Below are 24,422 nucleotides of genomic sequence, written 5' to 3' on the forward strand. Positions count from 1 at the left end.
CATTCTCCTCGCCCTTCACATCGGTCACAATCTGTTTTAAAGTATACTTTACCTTTGCAGTTTATATAAACCACACATTACACATATTTCAACAGGGTATCTTGCTTTATTATTATTTATTATGAATTTCTTAAATAAACAAACTGCAACAACATGAGGGCAGATCCTTTGAGCGCTGCTGATGACGCTATGAAGTGACGCTCGAGTGATCAAGTATTCCAATGTATAAAAAAGCTTTCATTCGATTCCTCCATCCTCATTTTTGTCATTCATTACATTATTTTGAGCACAAGAAGATATTTTACTAAAACCTTTAAAAAAAAGTTTAATTCATATATGTTATACTATACTATGTTATACACCAGTATACATATTTATGTTATCTTTTTAAATACTATGTTATACATATTTAAAAAGACATGAATAGGCAAAAACAAGTGTTTTTTTGTTTCAACAAATGATTCTCAACTACGTTATAAAAGATATACCAAAACGATTTGATATACCATTTTAAGTTTTAGATCTGTTTGATGATCATATTATTATGAATTGTCATAAACGCCTTTATGTTATATTTGGTTTTTCTTAGTAATCTCTGCCACAAAAGCTAAACAAAACAAAACGATTTAAGCAGGGCATGATACCAGCAAGATTGTACCAAGAAGTGTTATTTATTTTCTTATTAATAAGTTCATCACACTATTTACAATTTGTACACAAGGCAATTCAAAGTGATTCACAGTTGTATAAAAAACAATAATGCTTATGCTCATAATAATAATAATCATTAATTATTATAATATTATAATAATTTATTACATAAAAAGCAAATGCTGTAGTAAAATACTTTCAGTTGGAATATGACAGCTATGTAACGTTCTGTTTATGCCTGTGTCCTTTCAGATTATGTATGCATACCGGGTTTTACGAAGAACCTCTGAGGGTCGACTCCTTATGGGGCCAACTGAGGAGGCCAATAGGAGGGAGATCGTGTTGGCAGATAGGGCCAGGTGTAAGGAGGAGGTCCTGGCTGAGGCCACTGCCTTTGTGAGGCAGAATGGAGGGAATCCTGGAGACCAGTACCTGGTTCTGGCTCACTGCAAGATCCAGTTTGGGAAACACCAGGGTCAGAGGTTCCTGTGGCTGCTGGAGAACTCACTGGGGTATGCCTGCTATCTGGTCAGCAGCATTTTGGGGGAGGAGGAGAGGGACAACCCGCTGTCGGCCAACAAACACCTGTTCCTCAGATACACCTCGCAGATCAGGGAGGTAGGCGAGGCTGTGGAGGTGTATCAGAAAAAACAGGCCATGCTGCAGGAGGCCGAGAGGACAGGAGACTCTGGATGTCTGATGGTGGAGTTTGGGGATTTTAAGGGTAGGTCAATGAAGGAGGTGTATGAGGACCCAAGCAAGGAGGCCCAGGCTCTCATCACCTACCTGAAGAAGGCAAAGGCCAGGCCTAACACCAATATGGCCCTTTTCAAAGCATACGTGCTGAAGAGGCAGGCTCCAGCCCATGTGCCCACCACCACTGTGCCCACTGCATCTGTCCTCACTGCTGCTGTGCCCACTGCCACTGTGTCTGTTCCTCCTCCACCTACTGCCACTAAGAACAGGCCACTGCTGGCGACCAATGTGAAGGCCCTGTTGGCGCGGGGGAAGCATTTATCTGCTTCACAGCTGGCACAGAAGATTTTGTCCTCAGCCAAACCCTGTAAGTGATTTGCAAGCTTTAAAATCATTACAGTATATATTATGCAGTATATATGTCTAACGAAAATACGTGTTCAACAGCTGCAGGACCACGTGTACCACCTGCGTCTGAGTCCGCAGCCCGGAGACAGCTCTTTACATGTGGTGAGTATCACTTAACGCATACAAGTGTGTTGGTGACATGTGCTTAGTGTTTTATGTTATTTTACAGACTCTGCTGCTACGGATTTTTTTGAGGAGGAAGATGACCTGGAGATGGCAACTGTAGCCTCGCAAGCTGAGGAACAACTTCCTCAAGGTATGTAAATCTTAAACAATATTTTACAAACAATTACAAATAAAACAAAACAGTCTTTTTTAAATGACATATTATTTTATTTCACAACACAGATGTAGCGACAATGAGTCTTACATTAAATTAGCTCAAATTATATATAGGGAATTTAATAATTAATCATGAATGATTAATATATTGCACATTACAGTTAAATTATCGAAGCTGAAAATAGATCGATTGTATATATGAATGATCACCATAATGGGTTATGGTTCGTCATTAATATATCAATAGTCTTATTACAGATTGATTATATGAGATAACCTTAAATGGAATTAATTTAGTTATCGAACAATCTGTTTGTCCAGCAAACGGCCGTAATATTAACATCAATTTTCAACAAAAATTATCTCTTTCTTATAATTCCAAACAAGCTATTTTCTGGCCAGGAAAAATCACCTTCTTGTTATTATAAAATTTAGGTTACTGAAATAGCAACGAAATGTAAAGCTTTGTAGCTAAAGGGTCGAACACTTCATTGACTTTGTAAAAATGAGCACTTTAGACAATTAGCAATCAAGAATATAATGGTTTTAATAAAAAGAACCTTACCTACTTGCCACGGAATAGGTGGTTTTCGGACACCTCTAGTGGGCGATAGAGAGCATATTGCCCCCTGACCCCCCCCCCCCCCCTGCTCCTGTGGCTTACTTTTGACCAATCGGCGACCGCTATTATTAATCGATCATTATTTATTCATAAACAGTGTTTGTTTTTAGACAATTAAACATGCCAATAAAGCTAGCTAGCGTGTAATAGCACACGTTTTCTTCTGTACATGTGAACCTGCAACTTTACCATGATATACAGTAAAAAACATGCCACTACTGTCAAGATAATTAGCCGACCGCTAATTAAGCTATATCCTCCTTAAACCATTTTTTTGTTGTTGTTAATTTAGTATTTTTTTGTGTCATTCATTACATTATTTTGACCACAAGAAGATTTTTACTAAAACCTTTAAAAAAAAAGTTTAATTCATATATGTTATACTATACTATGTTATACACCAGTATACATATTTATGTTATCTTTTTAAATACTATGTTATACATATTTAAAAAGACATGAATAGGCAAAAACAAGTGTTTTTTTGTTTCAACAAATGATTCTCAACTATGTTATAAAAGATATACCAAAACGATTTGATATACCATTTTAAGTTTTAGATCTGTTTGATGATCATATTATTATGAATTGGCATAAAAGCCTTTATGTTATATTTGGTGTTTCTTAGTAATCTCTGCCACAAAAGCTAAACAAAACAAAACGATTTAAGCATGGCATGATACCAGCAAGATTGTACCAAGAAGTGTTATTTGTTTTCTTATTAATAAGTTCATCACACTATTTACAATTTGTACACAAGGCAATTCAAAGTGATTCACAGTTGTATAAAAAACAATAATGCTTATGCTCATAATAATAATAATAATATTCATTAATTATTATAATATTATAATAATTCATTACATAAAAAACAAATGATGTAGTAAAATACTTTCAGTTGGAATATGACAGCTATGTAACGTTCTGTTTATGCCTGTGTCCTTTCAGATTATGTATGCATACCCGGTTTTACGAAGAACCTCTGAGGGTCGATTCCTCACTGCTGCTGTGCCCACTGCCACTGTGTCTGTTCCTCCTCCACCTACTGCCACTAAGAACAGGCCACTGCTGGCGACCAATGTGAAGGCCCTGTTGGCGCGGGGGAAGCATTTATCTGCTTCACAGCTGGCACAAAAAATTTTGTCTCCAGCCAAACCCTGTAAGTGGGTAAGTTTTTTTCTTTTTTCTCCAGCCACTGCAGGCTCGAGAGGCCCTGCTCCTGCCCCGGCTCGTGCTACTGCCCCTGCTCCTGCCCCTTATCCTGCTCCTCCAGCATTGTGGACCCCTGGCCAGGTGTACCAGTCACCTGCAGAGCTTCCTGTCCACTGGAAAGAGCAACTCCCATCTTTCCAGCAAGGCCTTCAACCCCTGTCCCTCTGCACCAGGACCATCCTCACTACAGCCACCCACAGGACTGGAGCGCCCTGCCCAGCCTCCTCTGCAGTCTCCTCCTCTGCGCCCTGCCCAGCCTCCTCTGCAGTCTCCTCCTCTGCACCCTGCCCAGCCTCCTCTGCAGTCTCCTCCTCTGCGCTCTGCCCAGCCTCCTCTGCAGTCTCCTCCTCTGCGCCCTGCTCAGCCTCCTCTGCAGTCTCCTCCACAGCCTTCTGTCCAGCCAAGTGCTGCCTCTGCTCCTGCAACATTAACTGGGTCCAGTGTTGCAGACCAGGCTCCTGTAAGTAAGCTTCTCATTATTCGTGTGCAGGTCCTGCAGCGTGATTTCCAATGACCACAAAAAAAGAGGCCGCATTTCCTCTGTGCTGGAAACTTTGCACCGGCTACCTTTTAATTGTAGATTTAATCAAAAAATTGCGCTTTAAGCCATGGAAGCTGAAATGTTTCCGGCCTAGCAGCAGTAACCAGGATGTACGTTTCGGCTCGTTGGTCTAGGGGTATGATTCTCGCTTAGGGTGCGAGAGGTCCCGGGTTCAAATCCCGGACGAGCCCATTATTAGGCTTTGCTTTTAATCTCTTCAGCCTGATTAGGGCAACCAGGATATTTCTAAGAAATTGGGGATAAAATGTGCCAGAGAGAGGCCGGTTAGCTCAGTTGGTTAGAGCGTGGTGCTAATAACGCCAAGGTCGCGGGTTCGGTCCCCGTACGGGCCACTCATTTTCTCTCTGGGACCTTCGCTCTGCTCTTCTCGAAAATGACGGGCGGTCTCCCAGAGATCTCTGCTGGCTAAACCATACAAGTACCTGGCCGAAATAGCTCAGTTGGGAGAGCGTTAGAGTGAAGATCTAAAGGTCCCTGGTTCAATCCCGGGTTTCGGCAGAGGAACCATGTCTGCCTCTTTTAGTCTACCTGATTCCACCTAGCCTCATCGCTATCTGCCTCTCAAACAGCCATCTAGCAGAGTGTGTTGGTTCCATGGTGTAATGGTTAGCACTCTGGGCTTTGAATCCAGCAATCCGAGTTCAAATCTCGGTGGAACCTTTTTAGGTTCTTTGCGGAAGTGAGGGAAAAAACAGAGGTGATGCGCAACTGGTGACATGGCAGTGAAATTGACACTCTCAAACCGAGTCGGAATTGGGGAAACATGGGCTTAAAAAGCAAAGGCTTCATTTGCTCCTTGCTATCGTGCTTCAGGACTCAATGACTTAAATCTCTGCTGCTCATGGGAAAAGTTGACACACGCCAAGGTTCCATGGTGTAATGGTTAGCACTCTGGGCTTTGAATCCAGCGATCCGAGTTCAAATCTCGGTGGGACCTGCTTTTGCCAGGAATGTGTGCAGTACCTCGTTCGAAAAAACTTTTTCGGCAGCACTGAGCCGCAAGAGCTCATCTAGGTAGTGCCCCTTGAAGGGGGGCGTAAAAAGGATGGACAGCACTGGAGAATGCAGGCATCGATCCCGCTGCCTCTCGCATGCTAAGCAAGCGCTCTACCATTTGAGTATATTGAGCGAGGCGCGATCCCTAGCACGTGTGCAGGTGCTGTAGCGTGATTTCCAATGACCAAAAAAAAACAGGCCGAATTTCCTCTGTGCTGGCAACTTTGCACTGGCTACCTTTTAATTGTAGATTTAATGAAAAAATTGCGCTTTGAATCCAGCGATCCGAGTTCAAATCTCGGTGGAACCTTTTTAGGTTCTTTGCGGAAGGGAGGGAAAAAACAGAGGTGATGCGCAACTGCTGACGTGGCGGTGAAATTGGCACTCTCAAACCGAGTCGGAATTGGGGAAACATGGGCTTAAAAAGCAAAGGCTTCATTTGCTCCTTGCTATCGTGCTTCTGGACTCAATGACTTAAATCCTTGCTATCGTGCTTCTAGACTCAATGACTTAAATCTCTGGTGCTCATGGGTAAAGTTGACACACGCCAAGGTTCCATGGTGTAATGGTTAGCACTCTGGGCTCTGAATCTAGCGATCCGAGTTCAAATCTCGGTGGGAACTGCTTTTGCCAGGAATCTGTGCAGTACCTCGTTCGAAAAAACTTTTTCGGCAGCACTGAGCCGCAAGAGCTCATCTAGGTAGTGCCCCTTGAAGGGGGGCGTAAAAAGGATGGACAGCACTGGAGAATGCAGGCATCAATCCCACTACCTCTCGCTTGCGCCTACTGCTTCCTACCAATTGAGCCAAAGTAAGCCCACGTGAGCCAATCGTGTTTCTCTGCTGTGGCTTACTTTTGACCAATCACGTTCTCTCCTGTGGCTTACTTTTGACCAATCGTGTTTCTCTCCTGTGGCTTACTTTTGACCAATCGCCTTTCTCTCCTGTGGCTTACTTTTGACCAATCGCGTTTCTCTCCTGGCTCTGCTCCTGTGGCTTACTTTTGACCAATCGGCGACCGCTATTATTATCGTCATCTTTGCAATCTTTGCAACAGGTAAGTCTATTCTTCACGACTGTATAATCGATCATTATTTATTCATTAACAGTGTTTGTTTTTAGACAATTAAACATGCCAATAAAGCTAGCTAGCGTGTAATAGCACACGTTTTCTTCTGTACATGTGAACCTGCAACTTTACCATGATATACAGTAAAAAACATGCCACTACTGTCAAGATAATTAGCCGACCGCTAATTGAGCTATATCCTCCTTAAACCATTTTTTTGTTGTTGTTAATTTAGTATTTTTTTGTGTCATTCATTACATTATTTTGACTACAAGAAGATTTTTACTAAAACCTTTAAAAAAAAAAGTTTAATTCATATATGTTATACTATACTATGTTATACACCAGTATACATATTTATGTTATCTTTTTAAATACTATGTTATACATATTTAAAAAGACATGAATAGGCAAAAACAAGTGTTTTTTTGTTTCAACAAATGATTCTCAACTATGTTATAAAAGATATACCAAAACGATTTGATATACCATTTTAAGTTTTAGATCTGTTTGATGATCATATTATTATGAATTGGCATAAACGCCTTTATGTTATATTTGGTGTTTCTTAGTAATCTCTGCCACAAAAGCTAAACAAAACAAAACGATTTAAGCATGGCATGATACCAGCAAGATTGTACCAAGAACTGTTATTTATTTTCTTATTAATAAGTTCATCACACTATTTACAATTTGTACACAAGGCAATTCAAAGTGATTCACAGTTGTATAAAAAACAATAATGCTTATGCTCATAATAATAATAATAATAATAATATTCATTAATTATTATAATATTATAATAATTAATTACATAAAAAACAAATGATGTAGTAAAATACTTTCAGTTGGAATATGACAGCTATGTAACGTTCTGTTTATGCCTGTGTCCTTTCAGATTATGTATGCATACCCGGTTTTACGAAGAAGGGTCGACTCCTTCTGGGGCCAACTGAGGAGGCCAATAGGAGGAAGATCGTGTTGGCAGGGAGGGCCAGGTGTAAGGAGGAGGTCCTGGCTGAGGCCACTGCCTTTTTGAGGCAGAATGGAGGGAATCCTGGACACCAGTTCCTGGTTCTGGCTCACTGCAAGATCCAGTTTGGGAAACACCAGGGTCAGAGGTTCCTGTGGCTGCTGGAGAACTCACTGGGGTATGCCTGCTATCTGGTCAGCAGCATTTTGGGGGAGGAGGAGAGGGACAACCCGCTGTCGGACAACAAACATCTGTTCCTCAGATACACCTCGCAGATCAGGGAGGTAGGCGAGGCTGTAGAGGTGTATCAGAAAAAAACAGGCCATGCTGCAGGAGGCCCAGAGGACAGGAGACTCTGGATGTCTGATGGTGGAGTTTGGGGATTTTAAGGGTAGGTCAATGAAGGAGGTGTATGAGGACCCAAGCAAGGAGGCCCAGGCTCTCATTACCTACCTGAAGAAGGGAAAGGCCAGGCCTAACACCAATATGGCCCTTTTCAAAGCATACGTGCTGAAGAGGCAGGCTCTAGCCCACGTGCCCACCACCACTGTGCCCACTGCATCTGTCCTCACTTCTGCTGTGCCCACTGCCACTATGTCTGTTCCTCCTCCACCTACTGCCACTAAAAAGAGACACACAAAAGATTTTGTCTCCAGCCAAACCCTGTAAGTGGGTAAGTTTTTTCTTTTTTCTCCAGCCACTGCAGGCTCGAGAGGCCCTGCTCCTGCCCCGGCTCGTGCTACTGCCCCTGCTCCTGCCCCTTATCCTGCTCCTCCAGCATTGTGGACCCCTGGCCAGGTGTCCCAGTCTCCTGCAGAGCTTCCTGTCCACTGGAAAGAGCAACTCCCACCTTTCCAGCAAGGCTTTCAACCCCTGTCCCTCTGCACCAGGACCATCCTCACTACAGCCAACCACAGGACTGCAGCGCCCTGCCCAGCCTCCTCTGCAGTCTCCTCCTCTGCAACCTGCCCAGCCTCCTCTGCAGTCTCCTCCTCTGCGCCCTGCCCAGCCTCCTCTGCAGTCTCCTCATCTGCGCCCTGCCCTGCCTCCTCTGCAGTCTCCTCCTCTGCGCCCTGCTCAGCCTCCTCTGCAGTCTCCTCCACAACCTTCTGTCCAGCCAAGTGCTGCCTCTGCTCCTGCAACATCAACTGGGTCCAGTGTTGCAGACCAGGCTCCTGTAAGTAAGCTTCTCATTATTCGTGTGCAGGTCCTGCAGCGTGATTTCCAATGACCACAAAAAAAGAGGCCGCATTTCCTCTGTGCTGGAAACTTTGCACTGAATACCTTTTAATTGTTGATTTAATCAAAAAATTGCGCTTTAAGCCATGGAAGCTGAAATCTTTTCGGCCCGACAGCAGCAGGGAGGATGTATGTTTCGGCTCGTTGGTCTAGGGGTATGATTCTCGCTTAGGGTGCGAGAGGTCCCGGGTTCAAATCCCGGACGAGCCCATTATTCGGCTTTGCTTTTAATCTCTTCAGCCTTATTAGGGCAACCAGGATATTTCTGAGCAATTGGGGATCAAATGTGCCAGAGAGAGGCCGGTTAGCTCAGTTGGTTAGAGCGTGGCGCTAATAACGCCAAGGTCGCGGGTTCGATCCCCGTACGGGCCAATCATTTTCTCTCTGGGACCTTCGCTCTGCTCTTCTCGAAAATGACGGGCGGTCTCCCATACATCCATGCTGGCTAAACCGCACAAGTACCTGGCCGAAATAGCTCAGTTGGGAGAGCGTTAGACTGAAGATCTAAAGGTCCCTGGTTCAATCCCGGGTTTCGGCATAGGAACAACCTCCCCCTCTTTTAGTCTACCTGATTCCACCTCTCAGACAGCCAGTTAGCAGGGTGTGTTGGTTCCATGGTGTAATGGTTAGCACTCTGGGCTTTGAATCCAGCGATCCGAGTTCAAATCTCGGTGGAACCTTTTTAGGATCTTTGGGGAAGGGAGGGGAAAAACAGAGGTGATGCGCAACTGCTGACGTGGCGGTGAAATTGGCACCCTCAAACCGAGTCGGAATTGGGGAAACATGGGCTTAAAAAGCAAAGGCTTATTTTGCTCCTTGCTATCGCGGTTCTGGACTGAATGACTTAAATCTCTGCACCTCATGGGAAAAGTTGACACACGCCGAGATTCCATGGTGTAAGGGTTAGCACTCTGGGCTCTGAATCCAGTGATCCGAATTCAAATCTCGGTGAGACCTTCATTTGCCAGGCTAAACAGCACAAGTACCTGGCCGAAATAGCTCAGTTGGGAGAGTGTTAGACTGAAGATCTAAAGGTCCCTGGTTCAATCTCTGGTTTCGGCAGAGGAACCACGCCTGCCTCCTTTAGGCTACCTGATTCCACCTAGCCTCATCGCTATCTGCCTCTCAGACAGACAGCTGGGAGGGTGTGTTGGTTCCATGGTGTAATGGTTAGCACTCTGGGCTTTTAATCCAGCGATCAGAGTTCAAATCTCGGTAGAACCTTTTTAGGTTCTTCGCGGAAGGGAGGGAAAAAACAGAGGTGATGCGCAACTGCTGACGTGGCGGTGAAATTGGCAGTCTCAAACCGAGTCGGAATTGGGGAAACATAGGGTGCTTCTCAATATCCCTCCTCGTCTCCTCGTTCCTCTGTCCTCCATCCTATGACCCGGAAACCGATCGAACTCAGCCATCTTGAAGGACATCTCAATTCTCTAATTGCACCTCGAGGAGTGAGGAGGCTTTCAGAGGAGTCATGAGCGAGGATACACAGTTGTATCCTATGCGGAAGTGTTTTATTGACTAAACGTGACGCACGTATACATTCTCCTCGCCCTTCACATCGGTCACAATCTGTTTTAAAGTATACTTTACCTTTGCAGTTTATATAAACCACACATTACACATATTTCAACAGGGTATCTTGCTTTATTATTATTTATTATGAATTTCTTAAATAAACAAACTGCAACAACATGAGGGCAGATCCTTTGAGCGCTGCTGATGACGCTATGAAGTGACGCTCGAGTGATCAAGTATTCCAATGTATAAAAAAGCTTTCATTCGATTCCTCCATCCTCATTTTTGTCATTCATTACATTATTTTGAGCACAAGAAGATATTTTACTAAAACCTTTAAAAAAAGTTTAATTCATATATGTTATACTATACTATGTTATACACCAGTATACATATTTATGTTATCTTTTTAAATTCTATGTTATACATATTTAAAAAGACATGAATAGGCAAAAACAAGTGTTTTTTTGTTTCAACAAATGATTCTCGACTATGTTATAAAAGAAATACCAAAACGATTTGATATACCATTTTAAGTTTTAGATCTGTTTGATGATCATATTATTATGAATTGGCATAAACGCCTTTATGTTATATTTGGTTTTTCTTAGTAATCTCTGCCACAAAAGCTAAACAAAACAAAACGATTTAAGCATGGCATGATACCAGCAAGATTGTACCAAGAAGTGTTATTTATTTTCTTATTAATAAGTTCATCACACTATTTACAATTTGTACACAAGGCAATTCAAAGTGATTCACAGTTGTATAAAAAACAATAATGCTTATGCTCATAATAATAATAATATTCATTAATTATTATAATATTATAATAATTAATTACATAAAAAACAAATGATGTAGTAAAATACTTTCAGTTGGAATATGACAGCTATGTAACGTTCTGTTTATGCCTGTGTCCTTTCAGATTATGTATGCATACCCGGTTTTACGAAGAACCTCTGAGGGTCGACTCCTTATGGGGCCAACTGAGGAGGCCAATAGGAGGAAGATCGTGTTGGCAGGGAGGGCCAGGTGTAAGGAGGAGGTCCTGGCTGAGGCCACTGCCTTTTTGAGGCAGAATGGAGGGAATCCTGGAGACCAGTTCCTGGTTCTGGCTCACTGCAAGATCCAGTTTGGGAAACACCAGGGTCAGAGGTTCCTGTGGCTGCTGGAGAACTCACTGGGGTATGCCTGCTATCTGGTCAGCAGCATTTTGGGGGAGGAGGAGAGGGACAACCCGCTGTCGGACAACAAACACCTGTTCCTCAGATACACCTCGCAGATCAGGGAGGTAGGCGAGGCTGTAGAGGTGTATCAGAAAAAAAACAGGCCATGCTGCAGGAGGCCCAGAGGACAGGAGACTCTGGATGTCTGATGGTGGAGTTTGGGGATTTTAAGGGTAGGTCAATGAAGGAGGTGTATGAGGACCCAAGCAAGGAGGCCCAGGCTCTCATCACCTACCTGAAGAAGGCAAAGGCCAGGCCTAACACCAATATGGCCCTTTTCAAAGCATACGTGCTGAAGAGGCAGGCTCTAGCCCACGTGCCCACCACCACTGTGCCCACTGCATCTGTCCTCACTTCTGCTGTGCCCACTGCCACTGTGTCTGTTCCTCCTCCACCTACTGCCACTAAAAAGAGACACACAAAAGATTTTGTCTCCAGCCAAACCCTGTAAGTGGGTAAGTTTTTTCTTTTTTCTCCAGGCACTGCAGGCTCGAGAGGCCCTGCTCCTGCCCCGGCTCGTGCTACTGCCCCTGCTCCTGCCCCTTATCCTGCTCCTCCAGCATTGTGGACCCCTGGCCAGGTGTCCCAGTCGCCTGCAGAGCTTCCTGTCCACTGGAAAGTGCAACTCCCACCTTTCCAGCAAGGCTTTCAACCCCTGTCCCTCTGCACCAGGACCATCCTCACTACAGCCACCCACAGGACTGCAGCGCCCTGCCCAGCCTCCTCTGCAGTCTCCTCCTCTGCACCCTGCCCAGCCTCCTCTGCAGTCTCCTCCTCTGCGCCCTGCCCAGCCTCCTCTGCAGTCTCCTCCTCTGCGCCCTGCCCAGCCTCCTCTGCAGTCTCCTCCTCTGCGCCCTGCTCAGCCTCCTCTGCAGTCTCCTCCACAGCCTTCTGTCCAGCCAAGTGCTGCCTCTGCTCCTGCAACATCAACTGGGTCTAGTGTTGCAGACCAGGCTCCTGTAAGTAAGCTTCTCATTATTCGTGTGCAGGTCCTGCAGCGTGATTTCCAATGACCACAAAAAAAGAGGCCGCATTTCCTCTGTGCTGGAAACTTTGCACTGGCTACCTTTTAATTGTTGATTTAATCAAAAAATTGCGCTTTAAGCCATGGAAGCTGAAATGTTTTCAGCCCGACAGCAGCAGGGAGGATGTATGTTTCGGCTCGTTGGTCTAGGGGTATGATTCTCGCTTAGGGTGCGAGAGGTCCCGGGTTCAAATCCCGGACGAGCCCATTATTCGGCTTTGCTTTTAATCTCTTCAGCCTTATTAGGGCAACCAGGATATTTCTGAGCAATTGGGGATAAAATGTGCCAGAGAGAGGCTGGTTAGCTCAGTTGGTTAGAGCGTGGCGCTAATAACGCCAAGGCTGCGGGTTCGATCCCCGTACGGGCCAATCATTTTCTCTCTGGGACCTTCGCTCTGCTCTTCTCGAAAATGACGGGCGGTCTCCCATACATCCATTCTGGCCAAACCGCACAAGTACCTGGCCGAAATAGCTCAGTTGGGAGAGCGTTAGACTGAAGATCTAAAGGTCCCTGGTTCTATCCCGGGTTTCGGCAGAGGAACAACCTCCCCCTCTTTTACTCTACCTGATTCCACCTCTCAGACAGCCAGTTAGCAGGGTGTGTTGGTTCCATGGTGTAATGGTTAGCACTCTGGGCTTTGAATCCAGCGATCCGAGTTCAAATCTCGGTGGAACCTTTTTAGGATCTTTGCGGAAGGGAGGGGAAAAACAGAGGTGATGCGCAACTGCTGACGTGGCGGTGAAATTGGCACTCTTAAACCGAGTCGGAATTGGGGAAACATGGGCTTAAAAAGCAAAGGCTTATTTTGCTCCTTGCTATCGCGGTTCTGGACTGAATGACTTAAATCTCTGCACCTCATGGGAAAAGTTGACACACGCCGAGGTTCCATTGTGTAAGGGTTAGCACTCTGGGCTCTGAATCCAGTGATCCGAATTCAAATCTCGGTGAGACCTTCATTTGCCAGGCTAAACAGCACAAGTACCTGGTCGAAATAGCTCAGTTGGGAGAGTGTTAGACTGAAGATCTAAAGGTCTCTGGTTCAATCTCGGGTTTCGGCAGAGGAACCACGCCCGCCTCCTTTAGGCTACCTGATTCCACCTAGCCTCATCGCTATCTGCCTCTCAGACAGACAGCTGGGAGGGTGTGTTGGTTCCATGGTGTAATGGTTAGCGATCCGAGTTCAAATCTCGGTAGAACCTTTTTAGGTTCTTCGCGGAAGGGAGGGAAAAAACAGAGGTGATGCGCAACTGCTGACGTGGCGGTGAAATTGGCACTCTCAAACCGAGTCGGAATTGGGGAAACATAGGGTGCTTCTCAATATCCCTCCTCGTCTCCTCGTTCCTCTGTCCTCCATCCTATGACCCGGAAACCGATCGAGCTCAGCCATCTTGAAGGACATCTCAATTCTCTAATTGCACCTCGAGGAGTGAGGAGGCTTTCAGAGGAGTCATGAGCGAGGATACACAGTTGTATCCTATGCGGAAGTGTTTTATTGACTAAACGTGACGCACGTATACATTCTCCTCGCCCTTCACATCGGTCACAATCTGTTTTAAAGTATACTTTACCTTTGCAGTTTATATAAACCACACATTACACATATTTCAACAGGGTATCTTGCTTTATTATTATTTATTATGAATTTCTTAAATAAACAAACTGCAACAACATGAGGGCAGATCCTTTGAGCGCTGCTGATGACGCTATGAAGTGACGCTCGAGTGATCAAGTATTCCAATGTATAAAAAAGCTTTCATTCGATTCCTCCATCCTCATTTTTGTCATTCATTACATTATTTTGAGCACAAGAAGATATTTTACTAAAACCTTTAAAAAAAGTTTAATTCATATATGTTATACTATACTATGTTATACACCAGTATACATATTTATGTTATCTTTTTAAATTCTATGTTATACATATTTAAAAAGACATGAATAGGCAAAAACAAGTGTTTTTTTGTTTCAACAAATGATTCTCAACTATGTTATAAAAGAAATACCAAAACGATTTGATATACCATTTTAAGTTTTAGATCTGTTTGATGATCATATTATTATGAATTGGCATAAACGCCTTTATGTTATATTTGGGTTTTCTTAGTAATCTCTGCCACAAAAGCTAAACAAAACAAAACGATTTAAGCATGGCATGATACCAGCAAGATTGTACCAAGAAGTGTTATTTATTTTCTTATTAATAAGTTCATCACACTATTTACAATTTGTACACAAGGCAATTCAAAGTGATTCACAGTTGTATAAAAAACAATAATGCTTATGCTCATAATAATAATAATAATATTCATTAATTATTATAATATTATAATAATTAATTACATAAAAAACAAATGATGTAGTAAAATACTTTCAGTTGGAATATGACAGCTATGTAACGTTCTGTTTATGCCTGTGTCCTTTCAGATTATGTATGCATACCCGGTTTTACGAAGAAGGGTCGACTCCTTATGGGGCCAACTGAGGAGGCCAATAGGAGGAAGATCGTGTTGGCAGGGAGGGCCAGGTGTAAGGAGGAGGTCCTGGCTGAGGCCACTGCCTTTTTGAGGCAGAATGGAGGGAATCCTGGAGACCAGTTCCTGGTTCTGGCTCACTGCAAGATCCAGTTTGGGAAACACCAGGGTCAGAGGTTCCTGTGGCTGCTGGAGAACTCACTGGGGTATGCCTGCTATCTGGTCAGCAGCATTTTGGGGGAGGAGGAGAGGGACAACCCGCTGTCGGACAACAAACACCTGTTCCTCAGATACACCTCGCAGATCAGGGAGGTAGGCGAGGCTGTAGAGTTGTATCAGAAAAAAACAGGCCATGCTGCAGGAGGCCCAGAGGACAGGAGACTCTGGATGTCTGATGGTGGAGTTTGGGGATTTTAAGGGTAGGTCAACGAAGGAGGTGTATGAGGACCCAAGCAAGGAGGCCCAGGCTCTCATCACCTACCTGAAGAAGGGAAAGGCCAGGCCTAACACCAATATGGCCCTTTTCAAAGCATACGTGCTGAAGAGGCAGGCTCTAGCCCACGTGCCCACCACCACTGTGCCCACTGCATCTGTCCTCACTTCTGCTGTGCCCACTGCCACTATGTCTGTTCCTCCTCCACCTACTGCCACTAAAAAGAGACACACAAAAGATTTTGTCTCCAGCCAAACCCTGTAAGTGGGTAAGTTTTTTCTTTTTTCTCCAGCCACTGCAGGCTCGAGAGGCCCTGCTCCTGCCCCGGCTCGTGCTACTGCCCCTGCTCCTGCCCCTTATCCTGCTCCTCCAGCATTGTGGACCCCTGGCCAGGTGTCCCAGTCGCCTGCAGAGCTTCCTGTCCACTGGAAAGAGCAACTCCCATCTTTCCAGCAAGGCTTTCAACCCCTGTCCCTCTGCACCAGGACCATCCTCACTACAGCCACCCACAGGACTGCAGCGCCCTGCCCAGCCTCCTCTGCAGTCTCCTCCTCTGCACCCTGCCCAGCCTCCTCTGCAGTCTCCTCCTCTGCGCCCTGCCCAGCCTCCTCTGCAGTCTCCTCCTCTGCGCCCTGCCCAGCCTCCTCTGCAGTCTCCTCCTCTGCGCCCTGCTCAGCCTCCTCTGCAGTCTCCTCCACAGCCTTCTGTCCAGCCAAGTGCTGCCTCTGCTCCTGCAACATCAACTGGGTCCAGTGTTGCAGACCAGGCTCCTGTAAGTAAGCTTCTCATTATTCGTGTGCAGGTCCTGCAGCGTGATTTCCAATGACCACAAAAAAAGAGGCCGCATTTCCTCTGTGCTGGAAACTTTGCACTGGCTACCTTTTAATTGTTGATTTAATCAAAAAATTGCGCTTTAAGCCATGGAAGCTGAAATGTTTTCGGCCCGACAGCAGCAGGGAGGATGTATGTTTCGGCTCGTTGGTCTAGGGGTATGATTCTCGCTTAGGGTGCGAGAGGTCCCGGGTTCAAATCCCGGACGAGCCCATTATTCGGCTTTGCTTTTAATCTCTTCAGCCTTATTAGGGCAACCAGGATATTTCTGAGCAATTGGGGATAAAATGTGCCAGAGAGAGGCTTGTTAGCTCAGTTGGTTAGAGCGTGGCGCTAATAACGCCAAGGCTGCGGGTTCGATCCCCGTACGGGACAATCATTTTCTCTCTGGGACCTTCGCTCTGCTCTTCTCGAAAATGACGGGCGGTCTCCCATACATCCATGCTGGCCAAACCGCACAAGTACCTGGCCGAAATAGCTCAGTTGGGAGAGCGTTAGACTGAAGATCTAAAGGTCCCTGGTTCAATCCCGGGTTTCGGCAGAGGAACAACCTCCCCCTCTTTTAGTCTACCTGATTCCACCTCTCAGACAGCAATTAGCAGGGTGTGTTGGTTCCATGGTGTAATGGTTAGCACTCTGGGCTTTGAATCCAGCGATCCGAGTTCAAATCTCGGTGGAACCTTTTTAGGATCTTTGCGGAAGGGAGGGGAAAAACAGAGGTGATGCGCAACTGCTGACGTGGCGGTGAAATTGGCACTCTCGAACCGAGTCGGAATTGGGGAAACATGGGCTTAAAAAGGGAATCCTGGAGACCAGTTCCTGGTTCTGGCTCACTGCAAGATCCAGTTTGGGAAACACCAGGGTCAGAGGTTCCTGTGGCTGCTGGAGAACTCACTGGGGTATGCCTGCTATCTGGTCAGCAGCATTTTGGGGGAGGAGGAGAGGGACAACCCGCTGTCGGACAACAAACAGCGCCCTGCCCAGCCTCCTCTGCAGTCTCCTCCTCTGCACCCTGCCCAGCCTCCTCTGCAGTCTCCTCCTCTGCGCCCTGCCCAGCCTCCTCTGCAGTCTCCTCCTCTGCGCCCTGCCCAGCCTCCTCTGCAGTCTCCTCCTCTGCGCCCTGCTCAGCCTCCTCTGCAGTCTCCTCCACAGCCTTCTGTCCAGCCAAGTGCTGCCTCTGCTCCTGCAACATCAACTGGGTCCAGTGTTGCAGACCAGGCTCCTGTAAGTAAGCTTCTCATTATTCGTGTGCAGGTCCTGCAGCGTGATTTCCAATGACCACAAAAAAAGAGGCCGCATTTCCTCTGTGCTGGAAACTTTGCACTGGCTACCTTTTAATTGTTGATTTAATCAAAAAATTGCGCTTTAAGCCATGGAAGCTGAAATGTTTTCGGCCCGACAGCAGCAGGGAGGATGTATGTTTCGGCTCGTTGGTCTAGGTATATGATTCTCGCTTAGGGTGCGAGAGGTCCCGGGTTCAAATCCCGGACGAGCCCATTATTCGGCTTTGCTTTTAATCTCTTCAGCCTTATTAGGGCAACCAGGATATTTCTGAGCAATTGGGGATAAAATGTGCCAGGGGAGGCCCCTGAGTGCAGTAAAATGGTTTTCATCATGACAGCAACTTTAATTCAAATGTCTATCAGAGAAACTCTCTGAATCCCCATTCAATCGATGGCATGTGGGATTGTGTCCAATTACAGCTTATTGCATGAAGGCCGGGGTTAGTACTTTTCAAAAACAGTGGGTTATTGGACAAATAGTGGCTTCGTGGACAGTGGAATTATGGGATGGCACTGGGTGCTATGGACTCTGGGTGGCCTGCTGAGTGCAGTAAATTAGTTACCATCATGACAGGAACTTTAATTCAAATGTCTATCAAAGAAACTGTCTGAATATCCCCATTCAATCGATGGCAGGTGGGATTGTGTCCGATTGCAGCTTATTGCATGAAGGCCGGGGTTAGTACTTTTCAAAAATAGTGGGTTATTGGACAAATAGTGGCTTCGTGGACAGTGGAATTATGGGATGGCACTGGGTGCTATGGACTCTGGGTGGCCTGCTGAGTGCAGTCAAATAGTTACCATCATGACAGGAACTTTAATTCAAATGTCTATCAAAGAAACTGTCTGAATATCCCCATTCAATCGATGGCAGGTGGGATTGTGTCCGATTGCAGCTTATTGCATGTAGGCCGGGGTTAGTACTTTTCAAAAATAGTGGGTTATTGGACAAATAGTGGCTTCGTGGACAGTGGAATTATGGGATGGCACTGGGTGCTATGGACTCTGGGTGGCCTGCTGAGTGCAGTCAAATAGTTACCATCATGACAGGAACTTTAATTCAAATGTCTATCAAAGAAACTGTCTGAATATCCCCATTAAATCGATGGCAGGTGGGATTTTGTCCGATTGCAGCTTATTGCATGAAGGCCGGGGTTAGTATTTTTCAAAAAATGTGGGTTATTGGACAAATAGTGGCTTCGTGGACAGTGGAATTATGGGATGGCACTGGGTGCTATGGACTCTGGGTGGCCTGCTGAGTGCAGTAAATTAGTTACCATCATGACAGGAACTTTAATTCAAATGACTATCAAAGAAACTGTCTGAATATCCCCATTCAATCGATGGCAGGTGGGATTATGTCCGATTGCAGCTTATTGCATGAAGGCCGGGGTTAGTACTTTTCAAAAATAGTGGGTTATTGGACAAATAGTGGCTTCGTGGACAGTGGAATTATGGGATGGCACTGGGTGCTATGGACTCTGGGTGGTCTGCTGAGTGCAGTAAATTAGTTACCATCATGACAGGAACTTTAATTCAAATGTCTATCAAAGAAACTGTCTGAATAACCCCATTCAATCGATGGCAGGTGGGATTGTGTCCGATTGCAGCTTATTGCATGAAGGCCGGGGTTAGTACTTTTCAAAACTTTTCAACGGGAAGTTTGCCTAATATAGTGGGTTATTGGACAAATAGTGGGTTCGTGGGATGGGGGCGTGGCCCGGGAGTGGGGGGTGGTCCCGTGACTTTTGGTAAATATAGTGGGTTATTGGACAAATAGTGGGTTCGTGGGACGGGGGCGTGGCCAGGGAGTGGGGGGGGGGGGGGGGGGGGTCAACGGGAAGTTTGCGCCATATAGTGGGTTATTGGACAAATAGTGGGTTAGTGGGACGGGGGCGTGGCCAGGGAGTGGGGGGGGTGGTCCCGTGACTTTTGTTAAATATAGTGGGTTATTGGACAAATAGTGGGTTCGTGGGACGGGGGCGTGGCCAGGGAGTGGGGGGGGGAGGGGTCAACGGGAAGTTTGGCCATATAGTGGGTTATTGGACAAATAGTGGGTTAGTGGGACGGGGGGGGGGGGTAGGGGGGAGGTCTGATCACTCTAGTGGTCAATCGGACAAAAAGTGGGTTAGTGTGACGGGGAACGTGTGGCGCCCCACCAAGGACGAAGGCAGAACTGCTTAGGGTGGCCTCGGGCTTCGGGGCACTCCCGTCGGGCCCCTGAGGGGGTTTCGGCGCGCTCGTCCGCCAACCACCGTCCGATTCCCATCGGCCCAATGACTGAATGGACGCTTTTTATTTTTATGGACTAGCTAGAGAGAGATAGAGGATGAGAAAGTGAAACTGACGGTCAGGATGAGAGAGATCACCGGGGTGATCGCAGCATGGCAAAAATCACAGACAATAACCCTTAGAGAGGCAACAAGAAATCACATCAATCAAATCAAATCAATAACCTATACTTGCGTATATGGTTCTCTTTGTGTTGCTGAGGAACGCAGAGTCGTATGCGTGTTTGTCCTTCGGTGCTATAGGCTTGTTCTCTCTTGTCTTCCGGGGCGAGCAGACTCGCGGGAAGTTTTAAAGGTTCACCGAACGTGAAGTTACCAAGGAAATAGTTCAGAGTTCATCTCCCTCGGGAGGGAGAGGCGAAAATGAAAATAAAACTTAGTAAAGAAAGGAAAAGAAAAGAAACGCGGTGTAAAGCTCCCTAAGGAGCCATGGGACCGGAAACCTCTCACAGGGAAAGTGCTCTCTTGAGAAACTCCTTTGTCAGTTTCTTATAGAGAGGAGGGGTTCACGCCTGCTTCGCGTATGTGACCCAATCATCTTAGAGCATCTCGAGCGGGAAAAGTTCTTCTTTGTCTTGTCAGGATAATTGATGATGCTATAAATTTTTTTCATTTCTAGCCAGAAAGATTGTACACACAGAACAATACATTTTACTGTAATATCCTGTGTATGACTGGTTTAGTCAAAATAAGACGGTCAAACCGGTACCAAGAATGGCCGTAACGAGTAGAAGAAACATAAAGTTACATTCATATGCAGAATTACACACATTTAATGTTCACTCACACGACTATAAAGCCATAATACCGGCTACCATGACCTAGGAAAGATCAAATTCATGTTTATACATTTCTTAAGTGGTTATACTTATAGAAAATATAAGATTGCAGAGTCTATTAGTCTTTCTTCATCAGAATTCAAGTGGGAGCTGTGATTCCCTTGGAATTCCTTTTGGGGGTCATAAAGTTTTATGACCTAGCAAGAGGGAGAGTTACAAAAGATGATCCTGTTAGGTAATCTTTCTTTAGAAATACACTTACTATTTGAAGTTACAGACCAGTCTCCAATTACATCTATAGAATAAGACAAAACTAATTAGATATGCATGCATACAGGAAGGTTAGATACAATTCTGTGTTATATACATTAAGGACATTCCTATCCTAAGTTGCACACACAGGACATTTGTGTGCGGGTATGTGTGGTGTGTGTGTGTGTATTTAAATTGTAATTAAACATATATGTGTTCATATTTGTTCAGTAGTGAAAGGAAAACAGGATTCGGTCAGTCGCTACATATTCCCCCTTTTCGTCGGATGAAGTCCCTGTGTGAACATCATCGGACGACAATCATCACAATGGCCGACTGGCAGGTGAATCCTGATGGTCATGTAGCAGGTGGACCATGGTAGTAGGGTAGCAGGTGGAACCTGATGGTAGGATGGCAGGTGGATCTTAAAGCTGAGGATTCAGCTCGATGAGGTTTGGCGTGGTCTCTGACTTGGCACCCCCTTTCCGGGGATTCCGTCTGAGACCTTCAGGCACGGCTTTCGTGAGCTCGGCTGTGTCGCATCTGGTGGAGTCTTCTGTACAGAATGAATGCCACTCATAGTGTCAGAGTGTGGCTGATTACCTGTAGAGATGCACAGCACAATGTCGGCTAAGGTCCAGCCTAGGACCGCAGATGAAGTGTTCAGAACGGGCAGTCGAGACAGTGCTTGGATGGCTGTGTTGACCGGAGCAATGTCAATGAATTGGGACCCCCTTTCCTCGATCCAGAGTCTCAGTTCTGGATCTAAGGTGAAGTTGTAGTTCTTGAAGGATGGGAGTTCCAGTGCTGTCTGGTACTCTTTGCTCGGAAGATGGTACAATGCCAGATCATTCAGGTGGAATATGGCACCTTTCGGGGCTTGAATCCACGTACTGTGGTTGAGCATGTTGACACGGCTGGTTGTGTCATGCTGGTGGTAAGTGAGAGTAGCTGTACGCACAGGTGTGTTAACGAGCCACCTGTCATCTACAATCTCTGCTTGCGTCTCTGTGACTTTTGCTCGAGGCTTAGCTTTGGCAGGGCAGCGTGTGTCGCTGACCAGGGGTTGCAACCCGCAGGTTCCTTCAGTGTTGTCTCTGAGGAAGGGTTTGCTAGGGCAGAGATAGTGAATGAATTTGGTGAGGTACACATGTGCAGGTTTGGGGCCAGGTGCAGCTGTCGTGGTAGGCCACCACATCTGGAAAACGTGCCTTGATGTGGGTGTTGCTTTTCAAAAACCTGACATTGGCAATGCCTTTAAGTCTGTAGACTTGGTTTGACTCGCTGATGGATTGGTTCAAGAGCACATCCACTTCCTTCTGCTCGTGATCGACGTAGAGTAGGATGGCGCTACCCAGAGAGTAGGCCAGGTGTATTTGTAGAGGATCAGTTGGCCTGGTGATGGCCGAAACCAGCATAGTTAGCACAAGGCTTAAGGGTTTCAAGTACGGTGGGATTCTACCCGTGGCTGGGCTGTCATTTGAGGAGTTAACCTCCCAAGCATGTCTGTTATCAGGGCTGTAACCAGCTGAGTTTGGGCAAAGTCATTCTGGAAGACAGTAAACAGCGGTTTCATGCAGTTCATGGTCTGATTCAGCAGGATGCTGTGAGCGTTGAGGATGACCACTTTCCTCTCAATGTCTTGCCGATGGTTTGCAAAGATGCACTCTGCGTGGTGAGTTGCTCTTTTAGCTGTGAAAGTTCAGTCTGAATTTCAACCACATGCCGTTTCGCAGTGGCTATGTTTGCTGTGTGGACACTTGGCATACCAGTGTCGAACAGAGTTCTGGCGGCAGCTACGGCTCCCAGGAACCGTTTGGAGTGTTAGTTGGTGCTTAGGAGTCCTGATTGTGTAACAGTCACTTTCCCAAGTTGGTTGGACATGTGTTCGACCTTGGCCTTGGCGTGAGAGAGGGAGTCCTCTGTCCATCGGGCACTTACCCAGCCGTATTGGGCTACGGTGCTGGGGTAGTGTGCTCTGTAGGCCTTGTGGGGCTGGATGAGTCGAACATGCGCTTGATGGGTGTAGGTCCTGCAGTCGGTGATCAGGAGTCTCAGTTGTTATCTCGGTGGCAGCTGTCCTCTGGCTGACAGCACGGCATGGCGAACCACAGCAGCAACCTGGTACAGACAACAGGGAGAGAGAGAAAGAAAGGGGAGGAAAAAGCCAGCGAGGGTTGTCTTTGGTTGGACTGGGCAGTCTTTTTATTTCATGGGTGGCAACTAGGTTTAGCTTGCCTTGGCCCATGTTTTGCCACTTCTTGCTGCTGGCATGTCGCTTGCTTCAGTGTATTGTCAGTGGCTCTGGTGCTGTGGTTTGCAGCGCATGATGCGTCATGGACATACATTGGCCTTATCCCCCCTTTGCGCCGTTGCATTACACGTCTTTGCGTTGTGGTGTCAGACGGTGCACACATAGAATGTAGCTCTGTGCACGCAGCATGTGCTTGGTGTCATGTCGTGTTCTGAGTAACTGGTTGTCAGTGAGTGTAGACGGCAGTCAAGGGTTGGTTGGAGGAGTCTGAGAGGTGGTTAAGCAAAGTCTTTATTGTGTCAGAAGCCCGCATGTTCGTTATGTTTGTGTTTGTAAACAGCGGAGCTAGCGTAAACTGCTGTGAGGTAGAAAGTTTAGGTTGTAAAGTTCTTATGCTGTGTGTAATCACTTCAAACTTCAGGGTGGGTGGTCGGGTTTGAAGTGACCACAGCTAGTCGTTAAGTGCGCCAGGCTTGGTGAGGGTATGGGTTTGGTCATTCAAGTCTTTGTCAAGGCCCGGTTGCCTTGAGTGTCATTTCACCTTTTTCCAGTAGACAATCATGTTGTTTGTTCTTGTGATGTCATTGCATGCCTGGAACCGGTGTTGGTAAGTGACAGGCATGTGGTTTGAAGTCTTACAGCCATTTTGTTTCCAGCCTGGAAGTTGGTATGGGAAACTGAGTCAGGCATAGTTAAAGTCTGTGCACATAAGGAGTTCTTTGATGTACACGTCAACGCGGTGTGCAGCGTTATGAGAATGGCTGCTACCTCAGCATATTGTGATGACTGCGGGCCCAACTTGAAGTATTGTGGTGGGCACGTTATGTAATTTACCTACAGCATGCCCGCACCTGATTGACGGGTGCCCTCATGGTGGTAGGAACATCCATCGATGTAGGCTGTGGGCATACCTTGACACGCATTGTCTTTAAAGTACCTGTGACAGGTCAGTTGTTGTTGTTGGGGTTCTTCTACATCCACCGTCGCAGCTGGTGTGTTATCAGAGCAGTTTTGGCAGGCTGCCAGGCCGTGGCCTAGCGCAGACTTGTGATTTTGAGCATAACGTGCCTCAACATTGTGCCCCTGGAGGGCCATTAACCATGTGGCAATGCGTGAATTGGTGATCACGCCATCTCGGATGCACTGGCTCCAATGGGCTCCAATGTAGTTGGAGAATCTCTGGATGGCCCATACAGTGCAGAGCAGGGCTTTTTCACAGTCTGAGAATTTTAGTCTCTGGTGGGAGAAGTGTCCTGCTGGCATATGTAACGACTCCTTTGTCTTGATCATGCCTTTGGTACAGGCCACCACTGAGACAGTGGTTGGAGAACCCAGCTTCTAGATAGA

The 24,422-nt window shown here is 46.2% G+C and overlaps 18 non-coding genes across 18 annotated transcripts; all 18 read left to right on the top strand.

The window, feature by feature from the left end:
- Nucleotides 1–4,531: 4,531 nt before the first annotated feature.
- On the top strand, nt 4,532–4,603 carry trnap-agg (transfer RNA proline (anticodon AGG)). The gene has a single exon. It is a non-coding gene; the product is annotated as a tRNA-Pro (tRNA).
- Nucleotides 4,604–4,691: 88 nt separating this feature from the next.
- On the top strand, nt 4,692–4,765 carry trnai-aau (transfer RNA isoleucine (anticodon AAU)). The gene has a single exon. It is a non-coding gene; the product is annotated as a tRNA-Ile (tRNA).
- A 93-nt stretch (nt 4,766–4,858) lies between these two features.
- Nucleotides 4,859–4,931, top strand: trnaf-gaa (transfer RNA phenylalanine (anticodon GAA)). Its single transcript has one exon. It is a non-coding gene; the product is annotated as a tRNA-Phe (tRNA).
- Nucleotides 4,932–5,021: 90 nt separating this feature from the next.
- Nucleotides 5,022–5,093, top strand: trnaq-uug (transfer RNA glutamine (anticodon UUG)). The gene has a single exon. It is a non-coding gene; the product is annotated as a tRNA-Gln (tRNA).
- A 205-nt stretch (nt 5,094–5,298) lies between these two features.
- trnaq-uug (transfer RNA glutamine (anticodon UUG)) lies at nt 5,299–5,370 on the top strand. The gene has a single exon. It is a non-coding gene; the product is annotated as a tRNA-Gln (tRNA).
- A 3,477-nt stretch (nt 5,371–8,847) lies between these two features.
- On the top strand, nt 8,848–8,919 carry trnap-agg (transfer RNA proline (anticodon AGG)). Its single transcript has one exon. It is a non-coding gene; the product is annotated as a tRNA-Pro (tRNA).
- Nucleotides 8,920–9,007: 88 nt separating this feature from the next.
- Nucleotides 9,008–9,081, top strand: trnai-aau (transfer RNA isoleucine (anticodon AAU)). Its single transcript has one exon. It is a non-coding gene; the product is annotated as a tRNA-Ile (tRNA).
- A 93-nt stretch (nt 9,082–9,174) lies between these two features.
- On the top strand, nt 9,175–9,247 carry trnaf-gaa (transfer RNA phenylalanine (anticodon GAA)). Its single transcript has one exon. It is a non-coding gene; the product is annotated as a tRNA-Phe (tRNA).
- A 70-nt stretch (nt 9,248–9,317) lies between these two features.
- On the top strand, nt 9,318–9,389 carry trnaq-uug (transfer RNA glutamine (anticodon UUG)). The gene has a single exon. It is a non-coding gene; the product is annotated as a tRNA-Gln (tRNA).
- Nucleotides 9,390–12,615: 3,226 nt separating this feature from the next.
- trnap-agg (transfer RNA proline (anticodon AGG)) lies at nt 12,616–12,687 on the top strand. Its single transcript has one exon. It is a non-coding gene; the product is annotated as a tRNA-Pro (tRNA).
- An 88-nt stretch (nt 12,688–12,775) lies between these two features.
- trnai-aau (transfer RNA isoleucine (anticodon AAU)) lies at nt 12,776–12,849 on the top strand. Its single transcript has one exon. It is a non-coding gene; the product is annotated as a tRNA-Ile (tRNA).
- Nucleotides 12,850–12,942: 93 nt separating this feature from the next.
- trnaf-gaa (transfer RNA phenylalanine (anticodon GAA)) lies at nt 12,943–13,015 on the top strand. The gene has a single exon. It is a non-coding gene; the product is annotated as a tRNA-Phe (tRNA).
- A 70-nt stretch (nt 13,016–13,085) lies between these two features.
- trnaq-uug (transfer RNA glutamine (anticodon UUG)) lies at nt 13,086–13,157 on the top strand. The gene has a single exon. It is a non-coding gene; the product is annotated as a tRNA-Gln (tRNA).
- Nucleotides 13,158–16,357: 3,200 nt separating this feature from the next.
- trnap-agg (transfer RNA proline (anticodon AGG)) lies at nt 16,358–16,429 on the top strand. The gene has a single exon. It is a non-coding gene; the product is annotated as a tRNA-Pro (tRNA).
- Nucleotides 16,430–16,517: 88 nt separating this feature from the next.
- trnai-aau (transfer RNA isoleucine (anticodon AAU)) lies at nt 16,518–16,591 on the top strand. The gene has a single exon. It is a non-coding gene; the product is annotated as a tRNA-Ile (tRNA).
- A 93-nt stretch (nt 16,592–16,684) lies between these two features.
- On the top strand, nt 16,685–16,757 carry trnaf-gaa (transfer RNA phenylalanine (anticodon GAA)). The gene has a single exon. It is a non-coding gene; the product is annotated as a tRNA-Phe (tRNA).
- A 69-nt stretch (nt 16,758–16,826) lies between these two features.
- Nucleotides 16,827–16,898, top strand: trnaq-uug (transfer RNA glutamine (anticodon UUG)). Its single transcript has one exon. It is a non-coding gene; the product is annotated as a tRNA-Gln (tRNA).
- A 742-nt stretch (nt 16,899–17,640) lies between these two features.
- On the top strand, nt 17,641–17,712 carry trnap-agg (transfer RNA proline (anticodon AGG)). Its single transcript has one exon. It is a non-coding gene; the product is annotated as a tRNA-Pro (tRNA).
- Nucleotides 17,713–24,422: the final 6,710 nt, after the last annotated feature.

This window comes from Siphateles boraxobius, unplaced genomic scaffold, assembly GCF_051911475.1.
Source record: "Siphateles boraxobius isolate OS27281-9 unplaced genomic scaffold, OSU_SipBor_1 116, whole genome shotgun sequence".
NCBI lineage: Eukaryota > Metazoa > Chordata > Actinopteri > Cypriniformes > Leuciscidae > Siphateles > Siphateles boraxobius.